The 22,669-nt window shown below is 40.9% G+C and overlaps 2 long non-coding RNA genes across 2 annotated transcripts; both read right to left on the bottom strand.

Annotated features, from left to right (window-relative positions):
- Positions 1 to 2,729: 2,729 nt before the first annotated feature.
- Positions 2,730 to 12,292, bottom strand: LOC109937801. The gene is made up of 3 exons (XR_002261625.2): positions 12,124 to 12,292; positions 9,573 to 9,988; positions 2,730 to 5,057 (listed from the first exon to the last, which is right to left on the bottom strand). It is a non-coding gene; the product is annotated as an uncharacterized LOC109937801 (long non-coding RNA).
- An 8,974-nt stretch (positions 12,293 to 21,266) lies between these two features.
- Positions 21,267 to 22,669, bottom strand: LOC125486264. The gene is made up of 2 exons (XR_007264934.1): positions 22,434 to 22,669; positions 21,267 to 21,803 (listed from the first exon to the last, which is right to left on the bottom strand). It is a non-coding gene; the product is annotated as an uncharacterized LOC125486264 (long non-coding RNA).

The following is a 22,669-nucleotide window of genomic DNA, read 5'->3' as shown; positions in this document are numbered from 1 at the left end:
AGTGGTGCAGGGAGTGAATATTTGTGGATGTGGTGCCAATCAAGCAGGTTTCTTTGTGCTGGATGGTGTTAAAGTTCCTGAGTATTGTTGGAGTTGTCCTCAGCCAAGCAAGTGGGAGTATTCCATCACACTTTTGACTTGTGCCTTGTGGAGTCAGTAGGTAAGTGACTCCCTACGGATTCCGAGCCTCTGTCCTGCTCTTGTAGCCACAATATTTATATTCAGTTCAGTTTGTGGTCAATGGTTAATCCCCAGGATGCCTTTGAGAAAATACATACCAGATCACAGTGACTCATTGTGTAAAAAAAATTTTTCCTTATATATCCTCTGCTGCCAACTACCTTAAATCTGTTACTTTGGTTACTGATTGTCTTGCCCCTAGAAACAATTTCTCGTTATTTACAATAGCAAAACTCTTCATAATTTTGAACCAGTCTATTAGTCCTCAACTTATCTTCTCTGGTCAAGGGGAAAACAGGCAAATCATAAAGTCATACAGCATTGAAACAGACCCTTTGGTCCAACCAGTCCGTGCCAACCATAATCCCAAACTAAACTAGTCCCACCTGCCTGCTCCCGGTCCATATCCCTCCTAACATTCTCTATTCATGTACTTATCAAAATGCCTTTTAAACGTCCTCTGGAGGTTTACTCCACACACAAACCACCCTCTATGTGGAAAATTTGTCCCTCATGACTTCTGTAAATTTCACTCCTCTCACCTTAAAAACGTGGCCCCTAGTCTCAAAATCCCCTTCCTGGGGAAAAGACAACAACCATTAACCCTATCCATACCCCTTTTTTTTTTATAAACTTCTATAGGTTCGCCTTTTAACCTCTTATGCTCCAGTGAAAAAGCCCCAGCCTATTTAGCCTTTCTTTGTAACTCAAACCTTCCATACCCAACAACATCCTGGTAAATCTTTTCTGAACACTCTCCAGCTTAATAATATCCTTCCTTTAACTGGGCGACCAGAATTGGACACAGTATTGATGAAGAGGCCTCACCAATGACCTGTACAACCTGAACATGACGTTCCACCTCCTATACTCAAAGGACTGAGCAATGAAGGCAAGTGTGCCAAATGCCTTTTTAACCACCCTGTCTATATGTGTCGCAAACTTCAAAGAATTATGTACCTTAACCCCTAGGTGTCTGTTCTACAACATTACCCAAGGCCACACAATTAATTGTATAAGCCCTATGTTCCTCATTCCTGTCAGTATTCTATTAAGTCCTTTTCTCAGCCTCTGTAAGGCCTTAACGTCCTTCCTAAAGCAAATCATCTAGAATTCAACACAACACTCCAGCTGGGCCCTAACTGTGTCTTGCAACTCAAGCTCCTTCTTCAATCAAAACTGCAAACTCACATGGTCTACAAAGACTCTTGATTTAAAAAGAAAAATGTACATTACATCTCAATTTATGCAAAAATGAGATGTGTAAGCTATTGACAGGATCATAACTATTCCTTCCTTCCAAAGGATAGTCTACAAACAGCAAAGACAATTAAGGGAGAATCATCCATGATGGAAGCCCTTACACAGATGGAGAAGGCAGAGTGACACCCAGTGGGAGGGGGAAGACAAGGTGCAAGCTGAGGTGCCAAGAGAAGGTAATGAAATGTTATCATAGGTGGTCTTTGCCTTACACAGTTTGTGAAGGAATCCATTTTCTGGATATCCAGTTGTATCAGAGAAAACAGCATTCTCTGAGAATGTAGCATTCAGAGTACGCTCAGTTCCAGCATTTACTGGATAGTAACATTTTAATTCTGCCCTGCAATCGCAGGAGTCCTTATTGCCAGTTTTTTTTTAATATATCACACAGGACAGTTGGGTCATGGAAGAACACTTCAAAAATTTACAGACAGGGATTAAAGGACAGTCAGTAATGGAACAGAAATTTGTCCTCCATGTTAGAAGAGCTGGTTTGTAGGGAAGGTAACTGAATTACACCAAATCTGTGTAGTTGAGGACCCAGGGAAAAGGAAAGATTATACTTGGTGAAGCTAGCTGTGAGGGCTAGAAGAAGCTGCAAGCGTTAATACTTCAGTGCAGCTGAGAGTGGGGATTAAAAAGCCACAAGCTGTGTCTGAGCTAAGCAAGATTAGACCTAAAGAAATACATAGTAAAGTTTTAGCTTAGTGAAGCTAGCTGCCAGCAGAAAGCTGGAGTATGTGATATCTATGACAGCAACAACTTCAAGACATCAGTGGCTGCCAGACTAATGCTTTACAGTGGCCCTGAGGGCCTGACTAAACATTTCATTTTCACTGGATTTGCATGACCTATGCAGCCAGCTGTGCGCCCAGGAACTGCCAGGTACTGGCACTGATATTACTGTCTTTCCAGAGACTTATTCCTTTAAGCCCTATCCAAGCCCATGACATAAAGGAGCTTTTGGATCCCTGTTATTGCAAGTAAAGGGCCCAGGACCTGGCTTCCCTCAGACGGGAGTCACCTCATTCTCATACCATTTGACCTCATCCAACTCAAAGAGTATCTTGCAGGAATCCAATTCTGAATCTGTTTTGGCAGCTCACTCCAGAACTGTCAATTGACTCTGGGATGCTTGCCTTTCATGGCTGTGGTACCTTCAATATGTGCAACCTCTGACAGAGGGGTGTAGTGATGGGAAGTTGAGAAGGGAGGAAATGAAGGGAGACCAGGGCTCAGTCTCAATTGAAAACTGCAACATCATCTCAGCTGAGCAAAATTTGGAAACACTGAAACAATACAGACACAATTTCTGTTTCAGCAGCCCAGTTTTTCCGAGGTGGTGAGAAATTTATTGGTAATACAGACAATAAGTCGGAGTTCCTAACCTAGGGAAGCAGCATTCAGATTTGCACGTGAGCCCCAACTGAGAAAACCTGAACTCCAGTCCTGTTGAGTGAAGTGCAGCATGTTTGATAAGCATTCTGCCTTAGGGACATTCCGATTGTCACATCTGTTTTGGTTGGTTTGAAATACAATGTTCTCTGAAGCGTATGTAGGGCAGCTCTTGAGCCACAGGCCTGTACTGGTATAAATACAAATCTATAATGGCAATAACATCAGCTGTTATGTAACTTGCATTTTAGTGTTGTTGGCAGTTTTCCAAACAGTTGCCCATGAGTTCATGTAGATATTGACCCTGAGAACCCGTCAAAGCAAATAAATAACACAACAGTGACTATGAGGTATCGGGTGTGGCTTATGGTATTTACAAAAACTCCTAATCCCAGTGTCAATTAATTTAATGAGTTCAGATTTGTTATGTTCATTCTTCAATTGAAGTGTGAAAATTCTGGCATTAACAAGACTGATTTTCTGTGCATCTTCAGACTTGGATAGCCTGGAGCAATGCAGTTGAATGAGCTGGGAGGTAATTAAATGATTGAATTACTTATTTCATCCCAAAATTCCAGGCACAAGCCAATTTTAGTCGAGTATTGAGGCATTTCATTCTGATATAAAAGCACCATGTTAAAAAGCTTATTTGCATAGCAAGGTTGAGAGAAAATGTATTTGCCTCACAACTGAGAGCAATTCTTAAATGAAATTTAACCCAGACAAGAAAAAAGCTCATATTGTCCGTCCCATTGCCTCCAACCCCGATCTGTCAGGAAGGGACACTAGTGAACTCCCTCAATTCGTCAATAGGGGTCACTGATGTATGTGCTCACTAGCACCACTCACTGGCAGAGATTAGGGCTACAGCAGTCACAACTTCCAATTTTGCAGACATACACAGTTAATGTTACAGCAGCTCCTTGGGATGCTGTGCTTATTATCTATTAATTATACATATACTATCTATTAATTACACATTTGTTACAGGATCCTTAAATAAACTGCTTGCAGTCTTTCCCAAATGTAAGGCAAACAAATACAAAATACATTATGACATAAGCCAGGGCACATTTATTTGTCATAGGGCCATTTGACAGGATTTTTCATTCTGACCTAGTCTGACAGCTAGTTTTAAATAGTTCAGTTTGTCTGATGATTAGGGTTGCCACCTCTGAGTGGATATGTACCTGGAGGTTTCACCACATGATCTCCCTCCTCCAAGTGCCCCATCCAAACAAATATCATTTCCTCCATCTCGGAATTCTTGTACCCAATAAAGAGATGTTCAAAGAAAATTAATACCCCTCAGATTATCACCAAATTTATCCACCACAGAATCCAGGAGACTACCTTTAAATCTTGGAGACACGAAATGTTCCAGAAGGGCCAGCAACACCAATGATACAACACATCAACCTTTAATTTCTAAGCTATTCCTAAATATTGAAAATATGCTGATTGGGGATATGGTGCTTTACAGAGATGAGTTCAAACTACAAACCCTCCTTTCCCAGCAACCCAGAGCTTGAACCCAGCAATCAGGTGGATCACAGAGATAAAAAGATCTGGTATTACAACTGATGGAGTATACAGGCCACATGAGCTTGGGTGACGCTTGACTCTGAATACTTAAACTTGCAATGATCATATTTGCTATCTGTATAAACTTTGCTAAGATATTCCATGTGTAACTTGATTGCTGCTTGACTATGTTAAAACCTTGTACTGAACTTCAGTCAACATTCTCTCTGAAAAAAAATAGTAATACACAAACTGATTGTTTGAAGCAGTAGCAAAAATTTTCACTATCCCATTGACTCCCTTCAGAAGGAGGGGAAGCATCGTTACATTAACCATTCATTTTAACTCCTCTTAATGTAGCTTGTCTATTCAGATAGAATGCAGAGAGGGGACCACTTTATATTTTGGGAATCATATTCTGATTTTCCAGATGAGAGTCTGGAAAGAAGCCACATGGAATCACACACTTAGTCTGGTTCATGGGGTTTCCATTTCCTATTTGTCCATTATTCACTTTGGGGCAGTTCATTCCTCTGCTCTGATGCTTCTGTTCCAAACATTGCCATGGTTTCAGCTGCTTCAGTCATTCTTCTGGTGCCAAAGGAGGATAAACCGATACCTCCTACAGCAAGGAGCAGTGCAGAGAAGTTAATGAGTCGGTCAGTACTCTGAACTGTGGCCTCACCCGCAAGTTGCATCTGTGCAAAGCAGAAAACCACCAGTAAATGAGATGCCATAATTTCCCAAAAACTCCCTCTCCTTTCCAGACCAAGGAAGAACATTCCCCACTTGCCAGTTCTTTGCTAACAATTCCTATTTCCAAATATCTTTAGATAATCTTGATGAATTTCAACCTATCCCCAAAGCTTCGTCCATGTTATGAGCTGTTGACATTTTCAACTTGTAAATCGATACTTGTCATTTTAAAAACATTTCTTTCTGAAAATTTCCCTTCAGTTGTGACTCTCTTACACCCTCTACAAATATTTCTAATACCTTATCACCTTCCTTTGTAATGTAGAGAGATTCTTAAACAGCTGATATTACTTCCTTCTCAAGTGTAAAGTGGTTCCTTTATCCTTTGAGAGAGATAGTAGGAACTGCCGATGCTGGAGAATCTGAGATAACAAGGTGTAGAGCTGGATGAACACAGCAGGCCAAGCAGCATCAGAGGAGCAGGAAAGCTGATGTTTTGAAGGGTCCAGACCCGAAACATCAGTTTTCCTGCTCCTCTGATGCTGCTTGGCCTGCTGTGTTCATCCAGCTCTACACCTTGTTATCTCCTTTATCCTTTGACTATTTTGTTTATTTTCATTTCTTTTTAATGAGTTGTTCATGCTCCCTTTTGGTTTTCCTTCTGTTTTCTTCTACACTATGACTATTTAACTCTTGTTTTAAGACTCATTGTCCTCATAATCTATGAATCCCAGGCTTTGGCAATGCTTCTATAGCTGTAGGAGTGTATTTATCGTATGACTTTGCTGTCTCCTATTTAAATGTCCCCCTCCCTTTGTCCACTGTTGACTTGCCATTCTTCCTGGTCTGGGTCCTGTGTTCTCCCACTGACCTACCTCATTATCTCAGTGAGCAGGTTACTCAATTACTCCTTCCATCACTTCACTGAGGGCCATAAGGAGACTGAAGGTCTGAGGTTTGGCCAAATTGGATTTTTCTTGTTTTTTGATTTTGGTTAGGCCATGCTGGGCAATCTTCTTATTGTCAGGTAGATTCCAGTCTCAGAACCATAGTGGAACAGCTTGGGTCAGGGGAAGGACGAGCTCAGGTCCAGAACTACTGACAAGTCTTGGTTAATGAGGTGTAGAGCTGAATGAACACAGCAGGTCAAGCAACATTAGAGGAATCTGATGCTGCTTGGCCTGCTGTGTTCACTCAGCTGTACACCTTGTTATCTCAGATTCTCCAGCATCAGCAGTACCTACTATCTCTGACAAGTCTTGGTGTTGCCCAGAGGTCTCAGCCATGGAATGACATCAGTTATTTGGGGGACACTGGTTTTCAAGGTGGGAGTCCGGAAAGAAGCCAAGTGGAATCACACACTTAGTCTGGTTCTTGGGGTTTCCATTTCCTATGATCTGCCTGATGTTTACCATCATTCTCAAGTAGATGGTGGATCATTGCTCAGTTGGTTGAGGTCTGCTGCTTACCTGAAGGTAAGTTTACCTGGCACAGCTTTATACACTCCGTACTCTGCATTGTCAGCACTATGGTACAACATTTTCCTCCATTACAACTGTGACTACACTTTTAAAGTATTTAATTGGGAGTGAATGGGATAGTGATGGAGGGTTGCAGGAAGGGTCAGCAGAACAGATTCTTATCACCAGGATTTTCTTGTGATTTTCCCAGGAAAATGTGTTATGGACCATACTAAACACTGAGCATAGCTTCGTAAGGGTTAAAAACTAAACCACATGAGCCAGAAACAATGATGCAGTTTGGCAGTTGGGATGTTGGTTTTAATATTTAATTTGTTCCTTATATAACGGCCGCTGATTTTAATCCATTGAGATTCCAAATCAGTGAAGTGAATGTACAAAAACATCCAGCTGTCACTGCAGGCCAAGTGAAAGAATCTAGCAAAAAAAAATGCCACTACCCTCCGTCTGTCAACAACCTCCCCGCACACCATCCCCCCACCATTGGTTCTGCCCTTCCCCCTCAGTACTTGCCTCTCTACTACCAGGATTTTCTAAAATTCCATGAATGATTCTAATTTCCGCTCCCTGCATCCCTTGTCCACTGTAACTCTGGCTGTTGTTAGTGCCACGGGTACTGGGAACATGACAATGCTTCAGTTAACAGGGATTTGCATGCAGCGAGTGTCAGGAGTTAGCTAAGCCTGTTTGTGACCACTGCATCCACACTTCACCCCCTCCATTAAAATCTTTGGAGAAAGTCATCTGGCATGATGTTCCTGACCTGAATAAGGAAACGGGAAAGGTCATGGCCTGGGAATAATTGGAATTTTCCAGCCAACGGCCACAGCCATGGTAGACTAAATGACTTCCTTCTTATTATTAAATTCCTGGTCAGGGCTGAATCAGGATATTGCAACAAAGATGATGATTATGTTGCCAAGTTATCGTCAGCATTTCGGTTGGGGGCAGGGGGACCATTGTGCTGTTTAGTCACCCCTCGTGACAAATGTGCACCCTGGTACTGGCTAAGGGTCAGGAGCCACTGTCATGCTGTTCCTGGTGAGTTGATTTGCGAATATACTCACTGTTACTTTCACACAAGAATGCAAAGGATTTAAGTGAGTGAGTGGTGGCGTGAACTAAAGCCCAGCATATTCAGGAATCATAATTGATTGATGGAAAGAGGTAAAAACACTGAAGTGGGGTGAAGGGAGAGAAATGCAAACAGATAGGCAGGAAAGAAGGGAGAGAAGGAGCAAGATCAAAAGGGAGAGGAGGTAAGAGAGAAATGGAAAGATTTATATAGAGAAAGGAACTAGAGGGAGGAGGAGTGAAAATGATGAAAGAGCAAGAGGAAGAGAAGAGGAGCAGGTGATGCACAGACAGAGAGACACTGACTGTTCTGTAACCCTGATGATCACAGGCATGTTGGATAAAGAGGTATTTAATAGAATGTGATACTGGGTCATTGACTGGTTACAGCCCCAGAAAACAAATGCCTATTTGAGACAGTAGATTTGAAGATCAGCTGTAACAAAGTCCATCCAATCTTCAGTTTAAAGATTTAAATAGAGGAAAGATGAAATTTTTATCCAAAAAACTTCATCAGTTAAGCAGTTTCATCTGCACAAACTGATATCTTGTTAGTGACTGTGAATTAATTTCAATGCATGTTAATGTCATGCTGTATTACTGACTATTTTACATACAATTTACAAATCAAACTAGTCATTCAATCTAAATTTTTTTTATGCTTCCCTTTCACTTTATTTAATTTCATTGTTTGGCGTATCCTCCTGAATTCCTTATTGGATTTCTTAAGTCTTATTTGTTATCTATAATGTAAAATATATATTTCTACATTGACCAATCAGATCATCCATTAGTCATGTCTTTTCTAGAGAAAACCATTCAAGCTGTTTAATTTTTTTCTGGTAGTTGCAGTCTCTCAGTACCTTATATTTATTTTATGTTATATTATATCCTATATTTTTGCTTTGCAATTTCTCCATCCTTTCTACATTCATTTTGTAACATAACAATCAGAACTGTACACAGTGTTCCTTACACTCCTAACAAAGGTCCCTTGTTTAAGATAGAATTGAAAAACAGGGAACCTATTCCACAAATAAAAGTACCCCAGTACTTTCTTTGTTTTTTGCCCTGTAAAGCAGAGTTATTACTTTTAGTCATGTAAATCTGTATCCTGGATCCCCTTGCTCCTCTAGTCCACTTAGGCCCTTCTTTCCCAAAGAAACTTGGCCTCCACATTCTTCTTTAACAAAATGCATGACCTCACACTTACTTGTATTGAATTTAATTTGCCAATTACAGACCCATTCAGCAAGATAATTGATATTTTCATGCATATTGTCCCAAGTTTCATTAGTATTTACCATAATCCAAAATTTGAGGTAACCTTCAAATTTTAAAATTGTCCTTCCAATTTCTGAATGCGTATCCTCATTGTAAATGGTAAGCAACAAAGGTCCCAGCACTAATCCCTGTAGAACACCACTTTCCACCTTTTGCCAGTCTAAGTAACTACTTCTGACCCCTTATTTTTGGATTTGTATCTGGCTGGCTATCCACTCCTGCTAATAGTCCCCTCACATAAGTCAGCTATACAAAGTAAAGGTCGCCATAATCCCAGAGGACAACTGTCTCATTAGAGAGTGAGAGATGACCAGTGGTGAGTTTAACCCAAGTGTCACCACACCATAGCCGAGGGCAAGGTTGAGAAGGTGGGATCTTCATGGTAGATTCAGCCAGGACGGAAATTGAACCCATGCTGTTGGTGTCACTTTGATCACAAACCAGCCATCCAGCTAACTGAGCTAGCTGACACTCAAAGGTCATTTGAAACCCAAATACATTACATTTACTGCTTTACCCTCATCTCTACTTTCAGTTGCTTCACACTGTGTTATTGTCTGAATGTCACAGCGTGTTACCATGCAAAGACCACTGCTTGTAATTGTTTGAATGCCACTGCATGTAATCCTGCGTCTTTCCCTGCATATTCCCCAATTTAATTAAGGAAGTTCTACTAACCTGTAATAGCCGGAAATAATTGGGAGTTAATCTGTTCAGTCGAAGTATCATGTCCGAAGGCAACATAAGAATGGCACTTGGTTATAACAAAAGCAGCGTGCAATTCAAATATTCCTAGTATGAGAGGAAGACTCCACGCTATTGGCAGTGCAGTTACATCCCAGTAAGATGACTGGTCCTGCCTGATGGAGTAGAGTGTAGCACAGCCTCCGATCTGACTGGATGCTTATGATGACTAGCTGTAAAGAGCTTTTTATACCACGCTTCTTGCACTCGGTGATGTCATTGAGCTGTTGAGCCGTCTGTCAAAAGGCATCAGCGTTATATGTTCAGGATATGTATTCGCTTCACCAAGTCCCAGACGCAGACGCATCAACTCTCTCTGTGATCACTGCACTGACAGGACCTGCCTTGGGCTGAATGAAAACAATACAGCTTCAGCAATGTCCCCAACCTCAATATGCCCTGCCAGAAAACTTAGGACTTTCGGGATGGCCCATCTGTTTGGCTTTCCCCCTTCAGTCCCTAGTTAACTGCACTCACCCCACTGTTATTCCACTGGTATCACCACTTGCCATTGCCCCCAGTGCCTCAGTCCTCAGATACCAGCACACTTCCCCAAACCTTGTAACCAGCACTCACTTTTACCCCTTTCTCCTCTGCTCCCAGCACTCAACCTTGTCCCGGATACCAACACTCACCCCACCCTTCACACCTTAGGTTGCCAGCATTTACCCTCAAACTCCAGTCACCAGCACTTATCCCTTCTCTTTACCTGTCCCTATTCCAGAAACCAGGGAGGTGATGGTGTAGTGATAATGCCATTAGACTTATAATCAGAACACCAGGCTCATGCTCTGTGGAACATACACCCACCATGGTAGATGGGAAACTGGAATTCAATAAGAATCCGGAACTAAAATGTTTGTCTAATGGCAACCATATAACCATTGTTGGTTGACCAAAAAAACCCTTATGCCCTTGACTGATGTCCTTTAGAGAAGGAAATTGCCGTTCTTACTTGGTTTGGCCTACACGTGACTCCAGACCTACAGCAATGTAATTGACTCTTAACTGTCCTGCAAGCAATTAGGGATGGGCAATAAACATTAGGCTAGCCAGCAACACTCACATCCCATGAACAAATTTTTTAAAAATCTCAAACCTCTCCCTCCCCCCAGTCCCCACATACTGATACTTAGCCACGCTTTCAGTTCTTTAATCATCTGCATTCACCTCTGTCCCAGCTCTTCACCCAATTGTCAGCAATCAAATGCTACCCCCAGTTATCAGCAATTGTGCATGCCCCTGCCTCCTTTCAGTTTGAACATTGTGTAACCAAAATAGTTGACTGCACCAGTGATGGTCCAGCTATCGTCAAATTAAAGCAATTGAAATTCAGGACATGTTGAAACAGATGCTTCAAAGCAACATTTAGGAACGATAAAATGCTGGGAAAAGGTGGAGAGGTAGGTCTCTAAATTAATGATGATATTAGCAAAATAGGGCGGGATTTTCTAAGTTTGGGAAACAAGGATATGAAAGTGGTTTGAGCAGAGAAGTGAAATGACAAAGGCAAGAAGTGACTTGTGGGAGTGGTGTTTTGGACCCTTAATAGTAATCACATTCTAGGATGGAATATAAGGGAAGCAATAATGGGAGCTGGTCTAAAGCATATAGTAACAATCACCACGACTTTTATGTTCTTACAGACTGGAAAGATTAGATGGGTTAAAGTAGCCTTGATGCAGAGTTCACAGAATATTTTGGGATACTTTCTCATAACTTCACATGCTGGAGCCAACCAGGGAACAGGTTGTATTGGTGCTACAGACTATATTAATTAGTGAAAGTACTCCCTAAGTAGCAGTAATCATATGATTGAATTATACATTCAGTTTGAGGGATAGAGCTGTGGATCAAAACTAGTATTTTAAATTTAAATAAGGGTCATTAAGAAGGCTTAAAAGCAGAGTTAGCTAATGAAAACTGGCAAATTAGAATAAGGGACGGGTCAGAGATGCAGTGGCAGACTTGTTTTTTAAAAAATTGATTAATAGGATGTGGGAGTTACCAAGCCAGCATTTCTTGCCTAACCCCAACTGCCCTGGAGAAGATAATGGTGAGCTTCTTTCTTAAACCACTGTGGTCTTGGGGTCCACAATGCTGTTAGGAAGGGAGTTTCAGGATTTTGACCCAGTGACATTGAAGGAATAGCAATGTAGTTCCAAGTCAGGATATTGTGTAGCTTGGAGAGGAACTTTCAGGTGATGGTTTTTATATGCATTTGCTGGGCTTGCCCTACTAGATGGTAAAGATTAAAGGTTTAGAAGGTATGTTAAAGGAGCCCTTGGTGAGTTGCTCCAGAGCAATTTGTAGGTGCTGCATACTGCTAATATTGTATGTCATTGGTAAAGGGAGTAATGATTGAAGGTGATGGATGGGGTCCCAATCAAGCAGGCTGCCATTGAATGTCAAGGCACAATGGTTAGCTTCTGTCGTGTTGGAGAAGGTTATTGCTTGGGACTTGTGTGGAGCAAATGTTACTCACCGCTATTAGTCCAACACTGGATGTTGTTCAGGTCTTGCTGATTGCTTCAGTATCTCAGGGCAAGTAATTGATGAAGCAGCTGAATGAAGATGTTGGCCCTAGGACACTATCCTGACACACTCCAGCAGTGATGACAAGTTACAGGCAGAAGCTTGTAGAAAAGGAGATTGAGAATAGGTAGCCATCCTCCAATTCTTTGTTACTTCTCTGCAAAGAGAAAGGATCTTGGCTTTGTAAAGGTCTGGAGGCTTGTCACACTGATAATCCCTGACCCACCCAACTGTCCTGATTGTTTTTTGAATCGACAGGCTATCACTGGGCAAAGCTGCCCTAAACATATAGCCACAGTGATGCTGAGTCTTCAGCATCTTCCTCACAGCTTGAGCAGACAGCAGTGTCAATACAACTCACAGTGAAATGTTAACTAATTTTAAAACTGTGATATCTCTTTTCATAGTCCTTGGTTTAAAGCAGTATCCTATCCCACTTTGGTCCACAATCTAAAATAAAGTAAAATTTTAAAAATGTATGTAGGTAAGTAAGTTGTGAAGAAGTTACAAAGGAATATAGATAGGTTAAGTGAATGGACAATGATCTGATAAATGGAGTATAATGTGGGAATATGAAATTGTCCATTTTGGCAAAAAGAATTAAAAAAACATTTAATCCAAATGGTGAGAAATTGCAGAGGGATCTGGGTGTGTTTGTTCATTAATCACAAAAGGCTTATATGCAGATACAGCAAGCAATTAGGGAAATTGGTAGAATGTTATTAAATTCAATTTCCCTTGTAATGAACAAAGTAGAGAGGTTTTGTTTCAATTTTACACAGCATTGGCGAGACAACATCTGCAGTATTATGTAAGTTATTTAAAGAAGAATGTAAATACATTCGAAACTGTCCAAAGAAGGTTTACTAGACTAATACTTGGAAGAGGCGCCTTTTCTTTTGAGGAAAAGTTGGACAAGCTAGGCTTTTATCCGATGGATTTCAGAAGAGTAAGCGATGACTTAATTGAAACACGAAAGATACAGAAGGATTGTGATAGTGCGCTTGTGAAAAGAATATTCCCTGTTGCAGGAGGATCGAGAACTAGGGGTCACTGTTTAAGAATGTGAAGTCACCCATTGAAGACAGATGAGGTAAAAATATTTTCTTACAGAAGATTGAGTGTGTTTGGATCACATCCTCAAAAGGTAGAGCTTTTGCACATTTTTACAGAAGAATTAAATTATTGAAAAGAAGTGAAAACTTATTAGGGTAGGCAAAAACACGGAGCAATCAGATCGCTTCAAGACTTTACTGAATGGCATAGCAGACTTGAGGGCCAAGTGACTTCTGCAGCAATTTGTATGATTGTAGGTAAAATGGAGTTGTCAGTGGGTGGGGGAGTTGCTCTGTAGACAGTCAGATTTCTCTTTTGTCCACAGTTCCAGAAGCCTACTCCCAAATCTGACATGGGAAAATATAAAATAAAAACGAGGAATGAAGCAAGATGATGGCCTCATTCATACAACTATTGCCCAGGAGAGTCGATGACCTAGTGGTATTATCGCTGGTCTGTTAATCCAAAGACCCAGATAATGTCCTGGGGACCTAGGTTCAAATCCTGCCATGGCAGATAGTAGAATTTGAATTCAATAAATTTCTGGAATTAAGAGTCTAATGGTGACCGTGAATCCATTGTTGATTGTTGGGGAAAAACCTATCTGGTTCTCTAATGCCCTTTAGGGAAGGAAACTGCATCCTTACCTGGTCTGGCCTACATGTGACTCCAGATCCATGGCAATGTGGTTGACTCTTAACTGCCCTCTGGGCAATTAGGGATAGGCAATGAATGCTGCCTAGCCAGTGACGCCTGCACAGACCATTATAAAAAGGTCCAGTTCCCACAACCCTCTACTCCCTTATCAATCCAAATCTGAATACATTCAAACCTGGGTTAGACAATGGCCTATCATTTACTGGATGTTGGAGAGAAAATTCCAAATACTGAAGAATTTCAAGAAATTCCTCCTCATCTTTGTTTTAAATAAGAGAAATTCCATGTTTTGTATCTATGCCCCTCATTCTAGTTCTCCCATTAGGGAGAATTCTGTCAGCACCCACCCTATCAAACCCCCTCAGAATTTCATGTTTCAATAAGATCATCACTCATACTTCTAAATTCCCTTTCATTCATCCCAGGAATCATCTAGTGAATCTTCCCTGAATTGCCTCCATTGCAAGTATGTCCTTCCTTAAGTCAGGAAGGTGATTATAACTGCATATAGTATTTTAACTGTGATCTCACCAATGCCTTGTACAATTATAACAACACTTGCACATTTTTATACTCCATCACTCTTGCTATGAAGGCCAAAATTCAACTTGCCTTCTTAATTACTTGCTTCATACCTACATTGTGATTTGTGTACAAAAACACTTAACTCACTCTGTACTGCAGAATTCTGCAGTTTTTCTCCATTCAAAATAATACTCTGCTTTTCTATTCTTCCTGCCAAAGAAGACAACCTCATATTTCCCATATTCCATACTCCATCAAACAAATTTTTCTTCACTTACTTTAACCTATCTGTATCTTCTCCACAACATGCTTTCTTACTCAAGTTTGCATTGTCAGTGAATCTGGCTACCTTTCAAACATGATTTCCCTTTCACAAAACCATGTTGGTTATCTAATTGTATTACATGTCCTGCTGTTAACTTTTTAATATGGATTTTAGCATTTTTGAAGACAACTAGCTCAACTAGTGTCAACTAGCTCATAGTTCCCTGCTTCTCCCATCTTTCATAACCAAGGGTGTTATGTTTCCAATTTTCCAATCCTCTGGAACCTTTCCAGAATCCCAGAAATTTTGGAAGATTACAACCAATGCATTAACTTTGCAGCCACTTCTTTTAAAACTGTAGAGTGCAGGTCATCATATCCAAAGGTCTTGCCAGTCTTAAATCCTATCAATATCCCCATTATGTTGTTTCTGGTGATAGTGATTGAAATCCTTGTTGCACTTACTAAGAAAAATCTATTTATATTAGCTAAAATTCTGCAGAGATGAGTCAGCATTGCAGGCTAGAAAAACCAGTTCTAACTACATCATTAACTATCTGCAACTCCCAGTTCAAAACAAGAAATTATAGTTAAATGCAAAATATAACAACTAGATTTCAGAAAAAGAGAAAAACCCTGAACATTATCTCTCTGTCTCTTCATGGACCAGATGTCCAAATTCTCGATATCTTGAGTTGCACTTAGTGGTGAGTAACTCACCATCTTCCCAAATTGACAAGAGGTTACATCAATTCTCCTTGAACTCCTCCTTCTGTCACCAGTCCATGTCTGAGATGAGTTGCACCTACTGAGGTCTCGGTGACTATAGATTAGCACCCTCCGCCCCAAGCAAACTGTCTCTTCATTGGGTTGGGGCTCTGAATGTTGCTCAGCCTATACAGTCGTGGTGTTCAGACATTGTGTTTTGCTGGTTGTTCATCAATAAGCCAGTCCTACTTTTCCTGCGATAACCATTTACACTGGAGTGAGCACAAGCAGTGAGGATCTATTTCATTCATCCACAGGTGCTGAGGTCAAGAGTCATTCCCCATGCTGAGGAACCCAACTCAACACAAAGTGCGGTGGAACTTGGACTTTAATACTTTGCATGGCATAATAGACCATCATTGAACTGTGCCAGTGTCTGGCCCCCTCATAACCTCCCATGCTGTGTGTGAAAATAGCACATGTAAAATTCCATTAGTGAAGCAACCCTTTGCACTCATGGGAACAAGAAGAGTCTATTCAGCTCCATAAACTCCAGGACAATTCACAGGGTCCTGATAAGAAAGGCTAAAGCCAGAGAATTTCAGCATTTGAGGAGGTGGTGAAGATAATCTGGAATCACAGAACAGCACAAGCATAAGCCGTTTGGCTCACCACACTTGTACCAGGATTTTAAAAATAGCTATCCAATTAGTTTCATCCCTCTGCCCTTTTCACAGACCTCTGCAGATTTTTATTTTCAAAATGTCCACTTACTTTGCTTTTAGCAGCTGTTCAGAGATTCTATTCCTACCACCGATCAAATGTTCCAATAAACTGCTGTATAAAATATATATATATTTACCCTCTCCTGTTTTAAATTGTGCAATGAGTTCAAGCTGTTACCTAATTGTCAGCTCACTCAAATTAAAAACAAAATTTGGAACAACCCTTCAGGATTTCAGTGACATTCCCAAACAAAGCCTTCCAGAATCTCTGTACATCCCAGTCACAACCCTGCAGCATCTCAGTGTAGTACATTCCCAAAGGACAACACTGGCTGCTCCACAAGTGCCTCATGGACTGACTTCGGCAGGCATTCTATGAAAGGTGCTATATAAATGCAATTTTTTTTTGTTTCATCTTAACTTTCTCTATTCTAATGAAACAAGCCCAAATTTATCTGCTGTTTCCTCATAATAGAAACTACACTTAACCTCATGATCATTTTAATGAATCTCTTCTTGTCTTTCTCTACGGCATTGACATTCTTTCTAAATGAAGGTCAGCAGCAACCTGCTCAATGATGTCTTTACGGGTTTAAAGATGCCTCTTTGTTTTTGTATACTATGTCTCTGTTTATAAAGTCTAGAATTCAATATTGTTTCTAATAGCTTTAACTGCCCATCAGTTCCTGACTCCTAAAGTACCTTTTATTTTCACTCAAAGAAAAAAAACCCTTCAAAATAGGAGCTAAACCCCAGAATCATTGAAGAAACAGCAGGAGCTCGATGCTGGGACCTGTCTGGGTGGATGAATGAAAGTGGACCAAATAGACTAAGTAAATATTTTGTGATTCCAAGTATTGGAGTTTAGAATCCTTTGTTAATGACTAATCTGCCAGTCCAGGGGATGTGAAAGATTCCATGAGGGGGGAGCTCACCCAGTGTCTGGTGCAGCAGTATTTTCTCAACTAACATCCCCAGACTATCCCACAGATGCCAGTGAGATGGAAAGTGTGTACAAAATGATAGTTATGTCCACCAAACTAAGAAATGACTGCACCTCAAACCATTCATTGTACTTGAACTGATGTCAGACGTTTTGGCAAGGAGTTAATAGAAAGCAAACAGATTCTATGCCATCTAGTTGACAAAACAGGGACAAAAACAAGGATTTGATGCTTGAATTTTGCACCTATGACTACCCTCAAATATCAAGTTTTCATCTCCAAGTTAATATTGACGTCATCATACTCCATCCCCACCACAAAGTATAGTCCTTTCTAGGCCCACTGCTTGAAGCTGAAAACCATTGTTTGCAATCTGACCCCGTATCTTCTTCCCCATCATGAAGATTGCCTACCTTTACCTCTGTAACATCATCCATCTACACTCTAGCCTTAATTTGTCCGCTGCTGAAACCCTCATCTGTGCCATAGTTACATCCAGATGTGACAATACCACTGTTCTCTTGCTGGCCTCCCAGCTCCCATTGTCCACAAATGCATCCAAAACTTTGGCCACATCCTAACTGGAACCTGGCCTCATTTACCCACCACCTTCTTCTAGAGTCAGAGTGTGTGGAAACAGACCCTTTGGTCCAACTCGTGCTGACCTGACATCCCAATCAGACCTAGTCCCATTTGCCAGCATTTGGCCAGTATCCCTCTTAAAGCCTTTCTATTCATATACCCATCTAGCTGCCTTTTGTTCAGTGATCTGTATGGCTCCTGGTCCATCCACACCTCAAATGTAAAAAAAAATCTTCAGGGCTGTCTGTCCTCCCTATCTCTGTAACCTTCTCAAACTTTGCAATTTCCCTGAATTCTCAGTTTCTTTGGCTCTGGCGTTTGTACCTCCTTAACTTCCTTCTCTTCACCACAGAAAAAGCTGTAGAATTCCCTTCCCAAAACTCTCTGCCTTTCTTCTCATTTAAAACCATCGCGATCTGCCTGATCCACTCCCAAAATCTCTTTTTATCTCACCACTAATTTGTTTGATTACGACTTTAATTACACATTCTGGGATCTCTTTTCTGTATTTAAACGTTATTTTAAGCAAGTTGTTGTTTAACGAACTGCAAACTCGTGTTGAGTTTGTTGAGCTGTTGATTACACTTTGAATTCTCACCTCATTGGGCAATTAGACAATCTCTTAATTACTTATCGACTGTCAATCGGACGCGATCCGCCTTTTCCTTGGCCACTTTCTGACACGGAACTAAGTTGAAGACAAAACCAAAAACCCCGACTATTTTACTGCCGCGAATGGAGCAGGAACGAGGTCTCATGCTCTGCTCCTATGATGCTGCTTGGCCTGCTGTGTTCATCCAGCCCTGCACCTTGTTGTCTCGGATTCTCCAGCATCTGCAGTTCCTACTATCTCATATTCAATTATCATTTGGTTATGAAGTAGTTTGGGACACCTTGCATGTGCTTTGGCGATATATAAATGCAAGAACTGTCTTTAAATATAAATTCCGCCTCTTAAGACTTTTATTATATAGCCTCCTCATTTGCAATGTACGGCTGGATGACAGTTGCTAAAGTTTGTTTCCTTTAACGTTTTTCACATTTGTCTGTTCGTCAGAATCCCGGTTTTTGTCTTTCTGTGGCCTCTCGGAGCTAATCCAGCTTTCCGCATTAACACGATCTGTAAAACTATACAGAACAGCAAAACAAAACCAAAACGTAGAAACTTACAACATGAGGCAGTCAATGAGCGAACAGTCCGATTGGGAAACAGTACCATGGCGAGGCAAAGCCGGAGATACTCCCCGCCCGCTGCATGTTACCAGCGGCTCTGCTCTTAGTTGGAAAGACAATATCTGCTCAGACAGATGAGAATCCAGTTATGTAATTCTGGGTCTTGACACAGATTGACCCTTAGGTGCTTTTCGTCGGTTAGACTCAATATTACTCGAGAGTATATTTACCCAATGCATCAGCTCTAGGAGACCATAATCCACATGGTACTGAAACACAGACTGAGTGCACTTCACTTCTGATCACTGAATAGCGATAGCCCAGGAACCCAGTCGATTTAATATCTCCTAGAAAGTGAGTTCTGACGAAAGCTCACAGATGTGGCCTGACTTGCTGAATACTTTCAGCACCTTCTGTTTTAACAGCCTGTATATTTCACAAACTCTGCTCCTAAATTCTGCTACTTCTAGAGATTTTCCTTTCACTGTTCTGCGACCAGCTCTACAATAAATACTGCTTTGATTTTAAAAAGTACAAACTCTCCTTTCGGACTGGTTGCTGTCCGAATGCCTGGAGCTGCGAATTTAGATGTGAAATAAGCAGGAACACAGCACCAGGGACTGGCTGGATCAAGAGCTCAGTCACGCGGCTTAATCCCAATCTCAAATGCCAGCTGGTTAAGTAAACCATGTCATTCTCTTGTAAAGGCTTTTTCAACATATAAAACTGATGAATTCGTTTCCTGTTTGTTGCCGAAATACTTGACGTAATGATTCAAATTCACTTGAAGAACTTCAGTAACAAGATTGTCAATATTGCGTTAAAAATTATGCTTTTCCCCCCTTTTTCATAACAGTTTTCATAACAAATAGGCGGCGAAAGCATTAGCAGAATTGGAGCAAATTAATAGGGGATGGGTGTCTATGTCCAACAGAAAACTTATCTGTGGTGGGACGGAATGGGGAACTTGATACAATTTCCATGTATTTTTTACGTCTTTGGCCTGTTTAAATTATTTGTGCGCTATCACACGCAAAGTCAACTTCAGTTCTCTCTGCCATCACCAACTGAAGTAGTTGGGCATTCTGCTGGCAGAACAATCGGCAAATGTTTGATTTATTTTCCGTCACACTGCTGAATGGATCATTTCGTAAAGATCTGGCGCCACCTGGCGTTTTACTGGGAAGGATGGTGCCTAAATCAGGCGGAATTTTTCTAAACTGCACTCGCACTACGTAGCACGGAACAAGTTTGACACTCCCTCACTACGGGACTCCTTCACCACATTGAGGTGTGTTTAATGCACGTTTTAACACAGTAAAGGTGAAATCGCCATAGTCCTATTAGATAGACACGGCTGGTGTTGATTTAACCGGAGGGCCACCACACCCCATGTGAGGGGAGACTGGTAACCTCAGCAGGTGTAGGAATTTAACCCATACTGCTGACGTTACACTATATTGCAAACCGACCGTCCAGCCAAATGAGCTTCACACAAAAATAGCAATGGCTGGATTACCAAAAGTGTGGTAAAAACTAAAACCATCTTTAGCCCCCGGCTACTTCAAACAGGCTGGCTGCTTAGTTGTAGGCACAATTAACTCTACAGGAGGGAGAAAGGAAGAGAAGAATGAAAAAAAATCCCTAAAATTTATTGTAAGAAACCAAGGACGTAAAAACAATCTCTCACTACATGTGTATAATTAAACAGAGCTGAAGAATACAAAAAGACCAAGAGAAATACATGGGGACTGCAGCATGTTCTCCATTCTGTTATAAAGTCATTGAGATATACAGCCCTTTGGTCCAACTCGTCCAGATATCCTAAATAAATCTGGTCCCATTTGCCATCATTTGGCCCATATCCCTCTAAACCCTCCATATTCCTATACCCATCCAGATACATTTTAAAATGTTGTAATTGTAAATATTTACCCTATCCATGTTCCTTGTGATTTTATAATCCTCTATAAGATCACCTGTCAACCTGACGCTCCAGAGAAAATAGCCCCAGTCAAGTCAGCCTCTCTCTATAGCTCAAACCCTTCAACTCTACCAACATCCTTGTAAATCTTTTCTGAACCCTTTCAAGTTTCACAACATCCTTCCTTTAGCAGAGAGAATTACACACAGTATTCCAACTGTTCTCTTGAATTGCTGTGCACTCAGCTTCCTGGTCCCCCAATTACTCATTGTCTTTACTCCAGCTGTTTGTTCATTCCTCCACCACCCCACATAGATCAAAATCATGATCACTGTTATTGGTTCTGGATGAGCGGTACTCAATTAAAAATCAAAAAGATATTTGCATGTGACGGTGAGATATTATTCTCAAAGTGTGGTCTCTCTCCTGTAGACCATTCCAGGGACTCTAGACAGAGGCACCAAGAATGGCCAGTGTCAGTGGAACCAAGAGCCAGTGGCTTTATATGTGAACAGAGAGGTAGATGACCCCAATCCCAAGCATAACAGTATTCAACTTTATTTGGGTAGCAAATTTAAAACTCCATGATACTCAGCAAAAATAGGATCAATGTCAGAAGAGTCTGTTAAAACACATTCCAAAGAATATTTTCACTTTAAAACAGCATTTTAAAAAAGTTTCATTTTTCAATTGTGAAATTGCCAAGCAAGAGAGTTCTGATTTCACATGGAGAGCAAAAATTGCCACTAACAGTTACTGACATTACAGATACAATTTTAACTGATAGCACAAGTAGGAAACAGTCACATTTAGGGATACAGAGGGGGAGAAAAACAAAAAAAAATGTTTAATCTCAAGCACTTTCAATGTGCAGCATGTCAGTACACGAAGTCTCCAGAAAATAAAAACACACTGCAAGCATCCGCAACATCTGCCCACTCAACCTACAAAAATGTTGCATTTATAAAAATTGATAAAAATATTCCTTTCAACTGTACAAGTGACAGGAGGTTGACAAACTCTCCAGACTTGGACAAGACTTTCGCCCACCAGCATTTTTCAATTCTCATGCCTGTAAAAAGGAAAAGAAAACCATTTTGATTAATTTTGAAATTCAATTTTTCCAGATGACCTCGCTGGTGAGATTTCATTGTAGTGTGACTGTTTACACAAGAGGACAACTAGATTAAGTCTTTGGGCACAGCTCTCTCAAACCCTGTAACTGCATGGGTACTGGATACCCTACTAACTTGTCCACGTAGTGAGTGGCATCACTACCAAAGTTCAATCCTGTCATTAGGAGACATCCTCACAGACACACCAGGAGTCACCCAAACATACCTGACGTTGAGTTCGGGGAATGAGGTTCAATATAGAATTTGAACTGAGAAAATTCCAGGAGTCAGAATGGAAACATTCTGCTCTGTACAGCTCCACTACTAAGCAAATTTTAAAAAAATTAAAACACAGTTTTTGCAGGAGTGTTAGCTAACTAGGGATGGCCATCATTGCCCATTTTGCAAATATTCATCAGATGACTACTTCCTGAAGAAAATTAGTTGATACAGGTGAAATTAGATAGATCCTAAAAGCAGCCCTTTAACAACTGTAAATTTAGATCAAAGGAAGGTCTCAGCAATTCAACTCCAGAATCCTGTACATGGTTCCAATGATGGGTGACAGTAGAACTGCAGGCTTTTACCTCTTTATTCTCCCCATTTTGAGCTGGGGCAGCATTAGCTTCCTGGCTTGAATCACTCGTCTTCCCTTTGGTGACCTTTTGTTTCTTGGCCTTCTATGAGAGAGAAATAACAAACCATTCAAGACAAAAGTGGCATTCAACATTTTAACATGTGAGGCATGGCCTGGAGGTAATGTCACTAAAAATCCTGAGATCCAAGCTGATGCTCTGGGGATACAGGCTCAAATCCAACCATG

Source organism: Rhincodon typus, chromosome 27 (assembly GCF_021869965.1).
Source record: "Rhincodon typus isolate 14 chromosome 27, sRhiTyp1.1, whole genome shotgun sequence".
Taxonomy (NCBI): domain Eukaryota; kingdom Metazoa; phylum Chordata; class Chondrichthyes; order Orectolobiformes; family Rhincodontidae; genus Rhincodon; species Rhincodon typus.
Note: the sequence above shows the minus strand (reverse complement) of the source record. Positions and strands in the feature narration are given on the sequence as shown.